The sequence below is a fragment of the Budorcas taxicolor genome, chromosome 11 (genome assembly GCF_023091745.1).
Source record: "Budorcas taxicolor isolate Tak-1 chromosome 11, Takin1.1, whole genome shotgun sequence".
NCBI classification, from domain to species: Eukaryota; Metazoa; Chordata; class Mammalia; order Artiodactyla; family Bovidae; genus Budorcas; species Budorcas taxicolor.
Genome location: NC_068920.1, coordinates 95,902,487 through 95,916,756, shown reverse-complemented (window position 1 = coordinate 95,916,756; position 14,270 = coordinate 95,902,487). Strand labels below are relative to the sequence as shown.

The window sequence follows — 14,270 nt, the reverse complement described above, 5'->3', positions numbered from 1 at the left end:
GTATGTATAAAAATGTGTAATGACAGTGATAATCAAGACACAGAAGAGTTCATCACCTTCCAGAATTTCATCATGTTTCGTATTTTTATCAGCGTTCCCTCCTAACTTCACGCCTACAACCACTGATCTGTTTTCTGATTTCATCCCTGTATTTTGCTCTTTTTTTTGGCCCTGCTGTATGGCAGGAATCAAGTTCCTTGACCAAGGATTGAACCTGGGCCATGGCAGTGGAAGCCCAGAGTCCTAAGACTACCAGGGAACTCCCCTGTAGTTTGCTTTTTAACAGAATGTCGTAAATACATGGGCTTCCCCGGTAACTCAGATGGTAAAGAATCCACCTGCAATGTGGGAGACCTGGGTTCAATCCCATGGTTGGGAGGATCCCTTGGAGGAGGGCATGGCAAGCTACTCTAGCCTGGTGGACTAGAGTCCGTGGGGTCACAAAGAGTGAAACACGACTGAGTGACTAAGCACATAAATATATATGAAATAATACAACATGGGACTTTTGAGACTGACTTCTTTCACTTAGCATACTGCTTTTGAGATTCATACATATTGTTGCACGTATCAATAATTCTTTCATTTATTGCTAAGTAGTATTCCATTGTATGAGTGCACCACAGTGTATCCATTTACCAATTGATGGACATTTGAATTGTGATGTTCAGTGTTCAGTGATTATGAATAAATTGCTACAAACTTTTGCATGTAGGTTTTGTTTTAAATATAAGGTTTCATTTCTCTTAAGTTAATATTTAGGATTGTTAGGTCATGTGGTAAGTATATATTTAACTTTGGAATTGGAAGTGAAGTGAAGTCACTCAGTTGTGTCTAACTCTTTGCGACCCCATGGACTGTAGCCTACCAGGCTCCTCCATCCATGGGATTTTTCAGGCAAGAATACTGGAGTGGACTGCAATTTCCTTCTCCAAGAGATTTTCCCGACCCAGGGATTGAACCCAGGTCTCCTGCACTGTAGGCAGACGCTTTACTGTCTGAGCCACCAGGGAAGTCCAAGTATATATTTAATTTTGGAAAAGTTTGGAAATTTCTTACAAAGTCACTCTACCATTTTGCATTCTCTCCAGTAACGTTTGAGTTTCAGTTGCCCCATATCCTTACCATGTCATTTGGAACTGACAGCTTTTTCTTTTGCTTTTTTTACATTTTGGTCATTTTAATAGGAATTAGTGGTATCTTGCTGTGATTTTAATTTGTATTTTTCCTGATTGCTAATGACATTGAACATCTTTTCTTGTGACTATTTGTCATTTTCCTTTTTTTTTTCTATTCTGTTATTAGATAAAAGTGTGTTTCGTTTTGAAATAATTTCAGATTTGTGGAAATAACATTACAAAGATTCTTATATACCTTTCACCCAAAGTTTGTTCTATTGTCTTTGTTCACTGTATCATTTTTTCTCACTGTATACCCATGTGTCATTTATTGGAAGCATTTTTAGATTAAATTATACCAGAAAGCTTCTTTACCTACTTTTGTGTGAACTTCCTAGAGGCAATGAAATTCTTTTATATATCTGCCATAAAATAATCAAGATCAGGAAGTTAACATTGATGCAGTGCTTTATTTAATCTACAGATTGTATGTAATTTGCAGATTTCTCAGTTTTGCCAGTTGTTCCACTATTCTCCTTTTCCACAAATAATTTTTTTTTTATTGGTTCAGGGTCAGTCCAGGATTATTTTTTATATTTAGATGTTATGTCTCTTTAGCCTCCTGTAACAGTTTTTCAGTCCTTATCTTTTATGATTTTAACATTTTTGAAGAGTTCAGGCAATTTGTTTTGTGAAATGTCTTTCAGTGTGGGTTTCTCTCATGTTTTTTCTTGATAAAGTGCAGGTAATGTATTTCTCCAGGAATACCACAGAAGTGAAATGATAGTGCATTTTATCAGGAAGAAAATGATCTATTACTGATGATATTAATTTATAAGAGTGTTTTCAATATGTGATATATACTGTTATGAAGATGTTTCATGGAAGCTTTGCTGTAATACGATTTGCATTTCCTGAGGGGGAGATTACTTTTATATAAAGTTTCTTTTTTCTTTTTTCCCCACATTCACATTTGAACCACCTTGAATATTCTGTACAACTGCATAGAAAGCTTAAGCTTTCATTGAGGCTGTGCTGTGTGCAATCTTTATTCCCGTTGTTATCTTAAAAAAATCTAACATAGAAACGTGAACAAAATGAATTAAGGCCTGTCAGAGATTAAGAGTTCAGAGTATTAAAAGAGGGAAACAGAAGTCACCCTGGGATGACAGGGGAAGATATCATGTGTAGAGTACTGTATTAATAGTAACAGTAATACTTATTTATCAGAAAAGTGTACTAAGCCCTGTATCAGGTATTTTAGATGAATTGCCTTTATTTTACACTGTGATTCTATGAAATATGTACTATTATTATTTCAACTCTCACAGATGAGGCGATGTAAAAACACTGTATTTTAGAATCAGGAGTGCTGTATATAAGTTTTGATCTTGCTGTTGCTTCTGTATTGGTTAGAATAGCGTTTCCCGAATTGATTCAGTGAGCTAATACATGTTCATTGACAGAAGGATTCCAGATCAACATACATTTGAGAAATGCTATGTCTTGTATTCCCCAAGGCAGAAAAACAGAAAACAGTAGCCATGTAGTTTTATGTGTCTACTTAGTCTGTATCCACTGTGCTCCATGTTATCCTATTTTAGTATCTTCATAGTTCTTATCACTGGCTACAGTTATTTACTTGCTACTTTGTTTATTGACTCCCCTCATTAGAAAGAGTGTTCCATGAGAGCAGGGATTTTATCTTGTTCACTCTCCTAACTCCCAAACTTAGATCAGAGGCTGGGATGCCATAAAGTGAAAGTGAAAGTTGCTCAGTCGTGTCCTACTCTTTGCAAGCCCATCAACTATACAGTCCATGGAATTCTCTAGGCCAGAATACTGGAGTGGATAGCCTTTCTTTTCTCCAGGGGATCTTCCCAACCCAGGGGTCAAACCCAGGTCTCCTGCATTGCAAACTAGTTCTTTACCATCTGAGCCACCAGGGAAGCTCCTGCTAAATATAAATATTTAGTGATTTATATTTCAGGATATAGTTAACTTGCAATTTTTATGTTAATAGAGGAAGAGTGATCAAGATAATTCAAACCAGTGAATAACTTTTAATCACTTACTTTCAGTAATTTATTAGGATTTATTTACTTCAAATAAATCCTATAAATTCTGTATTGCTAAATAGGATTTACTTAGTTTCTTGGACAGCAAATTTTCCACCCTAATTATGTTTTGTATCGGGTAATAAAAAAATATTTTGACTTAAGCAGAGATTTTAAACCAAGGAGATGTCGTACATAGAGTACTTCTACATGCTCAAGTCTTGCATCAGTTGTTTTAGATTCTTGTTTGGAAGTAGGGAAGTAGAGTATTTTTTAAAAAGGAAGAGAAAAGGAAAAGTACAAGCCTGAGCTTTTGCAAAAACATAGGGATGTAAATGGATATATGACTCTCCAGTTAGGTTTTTTTTTTTTTTAATTTTTTATTGGAGGATAATTGCTTTACAATATTGTACTGGTTTCTGTCATGTATCAACATAAATCAGCCACAGGTATTCATATATCTCCTCCCTCTTGCACCTCCCTCCCATCTCCCACCCCATCCCTCCCCTCTAGGTTGTCACAGAGCGCTGGGTGTACTCCTTGTGTCATTGAGCAAATCCTCACTATCTATTTTACATATGGTAATATATATGTTTCAATGCTATTCTCTCAAATCATCCTACCCTCTCCTTCTCCCACTGAGTTCAAAAGTCTGTTCTTCATGTCTGTGTCTCCTTTTCTTCCCTGCATGTAGTATTGTCAGTATCGTCTTTCTAGATTCCATGTATATGTGTTAATAATTAAGATATTTATCTCTTTCTGACTTACTTCACTCTGTACAATAGGCTCTAGGTTTATCCACCTCATTAGGACTGATGGGAATGCATACTTTTTTTATAGCTAAGTAATGTGCAACAGTTAGAACTGGACATGGAACAACAGACTGGTTCCAAATAGGAAAAGGAGTACCTCAAGGTTGTATATTGTCACCCTGCTTATTTAACTTATATGCAGAATACATCATGAGAAACGCTGGACTGGAAGAAACACAAACTGGAATCAAGATTGCCGGGAGAAATATCAAGAACCTCACATATGCAGATGACCCCACCCTTACGGCAGAAAGTGAAGAGGAGCTAAAAAGCCTCTTGATGAAAGGGAAAGAGGAGAGTGAAAAACTTGGCTTAAAGGTCAACATTCAAAAAATGAAGATCATGGCATCTGGTCCCATCACTTCATGGGAAATAGATGGGGAAACAGTGGAAACAGTGTCAGACTTTATCTTTTGGGGCTCCAAAATCACTGCAGATGGTGACTGCAGCCATGAAATTAAAAGACGCTCACTCCTTGGAAGGAAAGTTATGACCAACCTAGATAGCATGTTAAAAAGCAGAGACATTACTTTGCAAACAAAGGTCCATCTAGTCAAGGCTATGGCTTTTCCAGTGGTCATGTATGGATGTGAGAGTTGGACTGTGAAGAAAGCTGAGTGCTGAAGAATTGATGCGTTTGAGCTGTGGTGTTGGAGAAGAGTCCTGAGAGTCCCTTGGACTGCAAGGAGATCCAACCAGTCCATCCTAAAGGAAATCAGTCCTGGGTGTTCACTAGAAGGACTGATGCTGAAGCTGAAACTCCAATACTTTGGCCACCTCATGTGAAGAGTTGACTCATTGGAAAAGACCCTGATGCTGGGAGGGATTGGGGGCAGGAGGAGAAGGGGACGACAGAGGATGAGATGGCTGGATAGCATCACCGACTCGATGGACATGATTTTGTGTAAACTCTGGGAGATGGTGATGGACAGGGAGGCCTGGCGTGTTGCGACTCATGGGGTCGCAAAGAGTCGGACACGACTGAGTGACTGAACTCAACTGAATGTGCCATTATATATCCTCATGGATGATTGGATGGCATCACCAATGAAATGGACATAACTTGGACAAACTCTGGGAGATGATGAGGGACAGGGAAGCTTGGCATGCTGAAGTCCATGGGATTGTGAAGAGTTGGACATTACTTGGCAACTGAAGAACAACAATGTTCCATTGTATATATGTACCACAATTTCTGTATCCATTCATCTGTCGATGGACATCTAGGTTGTTTCTATGTCCTAGCTTTTGTAAAAACTGCTACAAGGAACCTTGGGGTACTTGTGTCTCTTTCAGTTATGGTTTTCTCAGGGTATATGCTGAGCAGTGGGATTGTTGGGTCGTACGGTAATTCTGGCTTCTCAGGTGGCACTGGTTGTAAAGAACCTGCTTGCCAGTGCAGGAGACGTAAGAGATGTGGATTTGATCCCTGAGTCAGAAAGATCCCCTGGAGGAGGACCTGGCAGCCCACTCCAGTATTCTTCTCTGGAGAATCCCATGAACAGAGGAGCCTGGAGGGCTACAGTTCATATGGTTGCAAAGAGTCAGACATGACGGAAGCGACTTAGCACGCACACACACACGCGTGGTAGTTCTATTCCTAGTTTTTTTTTTTTTTTTTTAAGAAATCTCCTTACTGTTCTCCATAGTGGTTGTATCAGTTTACGTTCTTACCAACAGTGTAAGAGTGTTTCCTTTTCTCCACATCCTCTCCAGTATTTATCGTTTGTAGATTTTTAAATGATGCCCATTCTGACAGATGTGAGGTGATACCTTGTTGTAGTTTTGATTTACATTTCTCCAATAATGAGCAATGTTGAGCATCTTTTAATGTGTTTACTCGCCAGTTGTATGTCTTCTTTGGAGAAATATCTGTTTAGGTCTTCTGTCCATTTTTTGATTGGGTTGTTTTTCTGGTATTGAGCTGCATGAACTGCTTGTATATTTTGGAGATAATCCTTTGTCATTTGTTTTGTTTGCAATTGTTTTCTCCTGTTCTGAGGATTGTTTTTTAATCTTGTTTATTTTTTCCTTTGCTGTGCAAAAACTTTTAAGTTTAATCAAGTTCCATTTGTTTACTTTTGTTTTTATTTCAGTTACTCTAGGAGGTGGGTCAAAGAGGATCTTGCTGTTAGTATGTCAAAGAGTGTACTGCATATATTTTCCTCTAAGTGCTTTATAGTTTTTGGCCTTACATTTAAATCTTTAATCCATTTTGGGTTTATTTTTGTATTTTGTGTTAAAAAATGTCCTTGTTTTATTTTTTTTACATGTAGCTGTCCAGTTTTCCCAGCACCATTTATTGAAGAGGCTTTTTTCCATTGTATAATCTTGCCTCCTTTGTCAAAAATAAGGTGCCCATAGGTGCGTGGATTTATCTCTGGGGTTTCTGTCTTTTTCCATTGGTTTGTATTTCTGTTTTTGTGCTGGTACCATACTGTCTTAATGACTGTAGCTTTGTAGTAGAGTTTGAAGTCAGGAAGGTTGATTTCTCCAGCTTCATTCTTCTTTCTCAAGATTGCTTTGGCTATTCAGGTTTCTTTTGTGTTTCCATACAAATTGTGAAATTTTTTGTTCTATTTCTGTGAAAAATACAATTGGTAGTTTGATAGGGATTTCATTGAATCTGTAGATTACTTTGGGTAGTGTAGTCATTTTCACAGTATTGATTCTTCTGATCCAAGAATATGGTACCTCTTTCCATCTGTTTGTGTCATCTGGAATTTCTTTCATCAGTGTCTTGTAGTTTTCTGCATACAGGTCTTTTGTCTCCTTAGGTAGATTAATCCCTTGGTATTTTACTCCTTTTGTTGCATTAGGTGTTTCTTAAGTTAGGTGATCTGGGCTCTAGTGTCTGCTCTGCACTGTAAATAATAAGACAAATTTTAGTAATCTGCTTTGCTTGCCTGTATCTTTCTTCCTCTTTTAAATAACTGTAGTGATCTGTGTTTCACTCTATAATGGAAGAGTCTTTTTTTAAAAAAATTAATAGAAAATCCAGAACACTTCAAGGTTTGAACCAAACTATAGATGATAATTTCTAGATGAGGAAGAGTGGTTGGATCACCTGGACGTAAAGTGAGAAAGAGGAACTGCCCATGTAGTATAGCTTCTTTCCCCATCTGTAGAGTTATCTTCCAAAGTTGTTCATTGCTGAAACTTTGGAGTATGTTGCCTCTTCCCCCAAGGGAAGCTATATTCCCCTTGCATGTCATTGTACCTATCCTGTGGCTCAAAGTGAACTTAAACTTGAGGACCAATGGATAGAAATTTAATACAGAATTATGAAAACTGCAGGTAGCTGGAAAAGTCATCAGCATCAATGGTGTGTCACTATTGTTGAACTGAAGGCTGAAAGCAGAGAGTTAGAAAATTTATTACTCCACTGTTTGTAATGGGAATATCTTCCAGTACAGAGCTCACCAAGATTTTCATAAAATTGAGTTTGGAAGGCAGATTTTCAGTTTGATGGCAGTAAGACTTAAATTGAGAAAACCCCACAAGAAAGGGGAAATTTACCAAACATCTCTGTATCTTTCCACATGAAAATTGTTCATATAGAACATCATTTGCTACATGCAACTTAAAGTTTATGTTTAACAAGGAGTCTGCCCTTTATTTCTTTTTTTGCCTTCTTTCCCAGCTACTTTTCCCTTGCTTCATAAATGCATTCACAGTAAGTATTCTAAACTGCTTTGGAAATAAGAATACCTTTATTTATAAATATAGAAGATTCTAAGTGAAAATATAGCTGATTTTGAAGGAAATAGGTTTTCTCTTTATTTTGCTAAATTTAAAACAACACTGATAAATTGGAAAGCTAAAATCTAACCTACTGTGACTTCATAGGACAGTTTTCTGTGATAACTGCACAGCATGCCGTTTTGGCTTTTGATGGACCATTTTTCATTTTTTGTTCTTCAGAGTCTGCTTAGTCTGTGTAACCTTCAACGTTAAACATAACCTTCAACATATTTATTAGTAAAGTGCTTTATAAACAGTGTTATGTGAGGCTGCCTATTTCAATGTGTATGTTTGCTCAGTCATGCAGCTGTTACAACCCCATGGACTGTAGCCCGCCAGGCGCCTCTGTCCATGGAATTCCCCAGGAAAGATTATTGGAATGGGTTGCCATTTTCTCCTCCAGACTTTCTTCTTGATCCAGGGATTGAACCTGCCTCTTCTGTGTCTCCTGCATTGGCAAGAGGATTCTTTATCACTGAGCCTCCTGGGAAGAGGTGCCTATTTCAATATTAAATATATAAAATATGTCATACTTAAGCTCATGTGGCCTGTCCTTTGATTGTGTTGGTATATTCCAGAGTTGAACAAACCAACCTAGATTTCGTTTTTCACTTATGTTTTCGTGGATCAGTGATCATTCATAGAGTTATTTTTTGAGGTGCTATGAATTTTGAGGTTTAGCATTCATATATTTAATATTAATTAAACTTAATCTTTGGAGTTATTTTTAGATCTTTAAATAGATGATTAATCATCTTTCTCAAGGATTGTAACCTTAGCATTTTTATTTGAGGGCATGTTCTTGAAAAGAGAAGTTTGAGTTTTCTCAGGTTTGAAGTATGGCTGTTCACTAAAAGGTTACATTTTTAAAATGTTAATTTCTTGTTCTGTTTACTTTCTTGATGTAAAATATCATACTCTTTTATGTTTTAAGACTATATCTTTTTGTTCCATAAGGTAAGCATACTGCCATCTTAATACTTTCATTTTATTTTTTCTTATAGTTCAATGATTAAATAGCTTAGAAGTTTATCAGCAGTTATTTTGCCATGATTTTTCCAGTCTTGCTTGGTTAACTAAATTCTTTTCTTTAAATGAGTCATCTAAAAGGACCCATGAAGATAATGTTCCTCTAATTCTTTCATAATCATAATTGAATAATGATTTTATTTATTTTTAAATTATTTTTGGCTGTGTGGCTCGACTTGTGGGATCTTAGTTCCTCAACCAGTGATTGAAATGGGCCCTCAGCAGTGAAGTGTGGAGTCCTAACTGCTGGACCACCAGAGAATTAAATGATTTTATATTTGTATAGCAGTTTAATTAGGTAAATTTGGGACACATTTTTTTGAGAAACTTTGTAGTGGATATTTATTATGTTCTAGGGTTGAAGTTGGAGGCCTCTGATTTTCTTCTGTTTTTAGTGGCAGTATTTTGTTTCTTTCAGAGTTTTCTGAGACATGAAATGCTGTTTCAATATTTATTTTAGTAAGTCTTTCTGTAATTATATCTTTAAATATTTATTCTGTTATGATGGTCTTCTTGGGCTCCAGTTATTTGTTTATTGTTTGTCCTTTTTCATATCTATCATTTAATCTAAACCTGTTTTGTTTGTTTTTACTTTTCCTGCTTTGTTCCTTTTCAGAAATGTCTGTTTTCTCTAGTATTTTTTACAGCTTCAATTGCATTTCTGTGATAACTTAATTTTTCCCAGGTCTTTTCTAAATTGTCCAGGTTTATATTACATCAGCTATTATGTAGTTACCTTTTACCTGAGCACTTATGTCTCAGTTCATTTCAGTTCAGTTGCTCAGTCATGTCTGACTCTCTGCGACCTCATGGACTGCAGGACGCCAGGCCTCTGTGTCCATCACCAACTCATGGAGTTTACTCAAACTCATGTCCTTTGAGTCGGTGATGGCACCAGAATCTCATCTTGTGTTGTCCCCTTCTCCATCCGTCTTCAGTCTTTCCCAGCATCAGGGTCTTTTCAAATGCCATGATCTTAGTTTTCTGAATGTTGAGTTTTTCAGCCAACTTTTTCACTCTCCTTAACTTTCATCAAGAGGCTCTTTAGTTCTTCTTCACTTTCTGCCATAAGGGTGGTGTCATCTGCATATCTGAGTTATTGATATTTCTCCTGGCAATCTTGATTCCAGCTTGTGCTTCATCTAGCCCAGCATTTCTCATGATGTACTCTGCAGTTAAATAAGCAGGGTGACAATATTCAGCCTTGATGTACTCCTTTTCCAATTTAGAATCAGTCTGTTGTTCCATGTCCAGTTCTAACTATTGCTTTCTGACCTGCATACAGATTTCTCAAGAGGCAGGTCAGGTGGTCTGGTATTCCCATCTCTTTCAGAATTTTCCACAGTTTATTGTGATCCACACAGTCTAGGGCTTTGGCATAGTCAATAAGGCAGAAATAGATGTTTCTCTGGAACTCTGTTGCTTTCGATGATCCAGTGGATGTTGGCAATTTGATCTCTGGTTCCTTTGCCTTATCTAAAACCAGCTTGAACATCTGGAAATTCACAGTTCACGTATTATTGAAGCCTGGCTTGGAGAATTTTGAGCATTACTTTACTAGCGTGTGAGATGAGTGCAATCGTGCAGTAGTTTGAGCCTTCTTTGGTATTGCCTTTCTTTGGGATTGGAATGAAAACTAACCTTTTCCAGTTCCGTGGCCACTGCTGAGTCTTCCAGATTTGCTGGCATATTGTGTGCAGCACTTTCACAGCATCATCTTTTAGGATTTGAAGTAGCTCAGCCTGAATTCCAATCACCTCTGCTAGCTTTGTTCGTAGTGATGCTTTCTAAGGCCCACTTGACTTCACATTCCAGGATGTCAGGCTCTAGGTGAGTGATCATACCATTGTGATTATCTGGGTTGTGAAGATCTTTTTTGTACAGTTCTTCTGTGTATTCTTGCCACCTCTTAATATCTTCTGCTTCTGTTAAGTCCATTACCATTTCTGTCCTTATTGAACCCATCTTTGCATGAAATGTCCCCTTGGTATCTCTGATTTTCTTAAAGTGATCTCTAGTCTTTCCCATTCTATTATTTTCCTCTATTTCTTTGCATTGATCACTGAGGAAGGCTTTTTTTATCTCTCCTTGCTGTTCTTTGGAACTCTGCATTCAAATGGGTATATCTTTCATTATCTCCTTTGCTTTTCTCTTCTCTTCTTTTCACAGCTATTTGTAAGGCCTTCTCAGACAGCCATTTTGCTTTCTTTGGATTTCCTTTTCTTGGGGATGATCTTGATCCCTGTCTCCTGTACTATGTCACGAACCTCCATCTGTAGTTCATCAGGTACTCTATCAGATCTAGTCCCTTAAATCTATTTCTCACTTCTACTGTATAATTGTAAGGAATTTGATTTGGGTCGTACCTGAATGGTCTAGTGGTTTTCCCTACTTTCTTCAATTTAAGTCTGAATTTGGTAATAAGGAGTTCATGTTCTGAGCCATAGTCAGCTTCTGGTCTCGTTTTTGCTGACTGTATAGAGCTTCTCCATCTTTGGCTGCAAAAAATATAATCAATCTGATTTTGGTGTTGACCATCTGGTAGTCCATGTGTAGAGTCTTCTCTTGTGTTGTTGGAAGAGGGTGTTTGCTATGACCAGTTGCAAAACTCTGTTAGCCTTTGCCCTGCTTCATTCTGTACCCCAAGGCCAAATTTGCCTGTTACTCCAGGTGTTTCATCACTTCCTACTTTCTCATTCCAGTCCCCTATAATGAAAAGGACATCTTTTTTGGGTGTTAGTTCTAGGTCTTCATAGAACCATTCAACTTCAGCTTCTTCAGCATTACTGGTTGGGGCATAGACTTGGATCACTGTGAGGTTGAATGATTTGCCTTGGAAACTAACAGATTATTCTCTAGTTTTTGAGATTGCATCCAAGTACTGCATTTTGGGCTCTTTTGTTGACTGTGATGGCTACTCCATTTCTTCTAAGGGATTCTTGCCCACAGTAGCAATGGTCATAATGGTCATCTGAGTTAAATTCACCCATTCCAGTCCAGTTTAGTTCCCTGATTCCTAAAATGTCAACGTTCACTCTTTCCGTCTCCTGTTTGACCATTTCCAATTTGCCTTGATTCATGGACATAACATTCCAGGTTCCTATGCAATATTGCTCTTTACAGCACCAGACTTTGCTTTCGTCACCAGTCTCATTCACAGCTCGGTGTTGTTTTTCCTCTGGCCCCGTCTCTTCTTTCTTTCTGGAGTTATTTCTCTACTGATCTCCAGTTGTGCGTTTTTACACCAGCTTCATTTTTTTCCTTTTAAAATTTACAACAAAAGGTTTAGCCACAGTTTTCATTCATTTTCTGGCAGTATTTTTATAATAAGAGTTTTGTGTTTTTGTTGTTGTTTTGGTCTACCAGTAGTTTTCCCCATAACTTTCTTCCCCCTTTTTGGTGTCTTTAATAGATGTGTGCTTGTTCCTTTTTGATAACTTATCGGAAATGTGAGATTTTGTTCAGGTTTCACCTTTGTTTCAGGAGATTTTCAACAGGATGCAGCTTGAGCCACATTCCACACTGGCTAATTTTCCTTTTGACTCATGGTTTTCAGAGAAGGCGCTGGCGACCCACTCCAGTACTGTTACCTGGAAAATCCCATGGACGGAGGAGCCTGGTAGGCAGCAGTCCATGGGGTCACTAAAAATTGGACACAACTGAGCGACTTCATTTTCACTTTTCACTTTCATGCATTGGAGAAGGAAATGGCAACCCACTTCAATATTCTTGCCTGGAGAATCCCAGGGACCTGGTGGCTTGCCATCTGTGGGGTTGCACAGAGTCAGACACGACTGATGCAACTCAGCAGCAGCAGCAGTATGGTTTTTGGGTGTGAATTCATTTGTTGTTCAGTTCCTCAGTTATGTTTGATTCTTTGTGATCCCATGGACTGTAGCACACCAGGCTTTCCTGTCCTTCACTGTCTCCCAGAGTTTGCTCAGACTCATGTCCATTGAGACAGTGATACCATCCATCGTTCTCATCCTCGTTTGTCTCCGTCTCCTACTTCCCTCAATGCTTTCCCAAAAGCATCATGGTCATTTTAGAAAAGGCAGAGGAACCAGAGATCATATTGCCAACATCCAGTGGATCATGGAAAAAGCTAGAGAGTTTCAGAAAAACATCTATTTTTGCTTTATTGGCTACTCCAATGCCTTTGATCATGTGGATCACGACAAACTGGAAAATTCTTAAAGAGATGGGAATACCGGACCACCTGACCTGCCTCTTGAGAAACCTGTATGCAGGTCAGGAAGCAACAATTAGAACTGGACATGGAACAACCGGCTGGTTCCGAATTGGGAAAGGAGTAGGTCAAGGCTGTATATTGTCACCCTGTTTATTTAACTTACATGCAGAATGTATCATGAGAAACACTGGGCTGGATGAAGCACAAGCTGGAATCAAGAATCCTGGGAGAAATATCAATCACCTCAGATATGCAGATGACACCACCCACAAAGAAGAACTAAAGAGCCTGTTGATGAAAGTGAAGGAGGAGAGTGAAAAGTTGGCTTAAACCCCAACATTCAGAAAACTTAAGATAATGGCATCTGGTCTCATCACTTCATGACAAATAGATGGGAAAACAGTGGAAACAATGACAGACTTTATTTTTTTGGGCTCCAAAATCACTGCAGATGGTGACTGCAGCCATGAAATTAAAAGATGCTTCCTCCTTGGAAGAAAAGTTATGACCAACCTAGACAGCATATTAGAAAGCAGAGACATTACTTTGCCAGCAAAGGTCCGTCTAGTCAAGGCTATGGTTTTTCCAGTGGTCATGTATGGATGTGAGAGTTGGACTATAAAGAAAGGTGAGCACTGAAGAACTGATGCTTTTGAACTGTGGTGTTAGAGAAGACTCTTGAGAGTCTCTTGGACTGCAAGGATATCCAACCAGTCCATCCTAAAGGAGATCAGCCTTGGGTGTTCATTGGAAGGACTGATGTTGAAGCTGAAACTCCAGTACTTTGGCCACCTGATGCAAAGAGCTGACTCATTTGAAAGGACCCTGATGCTGGGAAAGATTGAAGGCGGGTGGAGAAGGAGACGACAGAGGATGAGATGGTTAGATGGCTTCACCGACTCAATGGACATGATTTTGGGTAAACTCCGGGAGTTGATGATGGACAGGAAAGCCTGGTGTGCTGAAGTCCGTGGGGTTGTAGAGAGTTGGACATGACTGAGTGACTGAAGTGAAATGAACTGAACTGAACTTTTCCAGTGAGTGAATTCATTTAGTCATTATCTTTCACTGTTTGGTTGGTATAGGCAGTTGTGGGAAGCTTCACTTCCGTGCTAGCCCAGACAAACTACTCCTACAAATGTAGCATGTTTGTGTTATTCCTTATTTAGACCCAGCTCTTGTGACTTTGAGATTTCAACTCTGTCCATAGGTATTCTTCCTTCTAGTTAATGAATCTTATCCCTCTGTTAGACATTTATGTTTAATCCCTCAGAGGGAGCCTCCGTCCCACCTCTGAGAAGTTTACTTTGCCTGCTAC

General features: G+C 38.5%; 1 protein-coding gene across 2 annotated transcripts in view; it reads left to right on the top strand.

Annotated features, from left to right (window-relative positions):
* Window positions 1–14,270, top strand: part of ASB3 (ankyrin repeat and SOCS box containing 3) — a 161,504-nt gene that overhangs the window by 94,501 nt on the left and 52,733 nt on the right. The gene's annotated exons all lie outside the window — the stretch shown is intronic.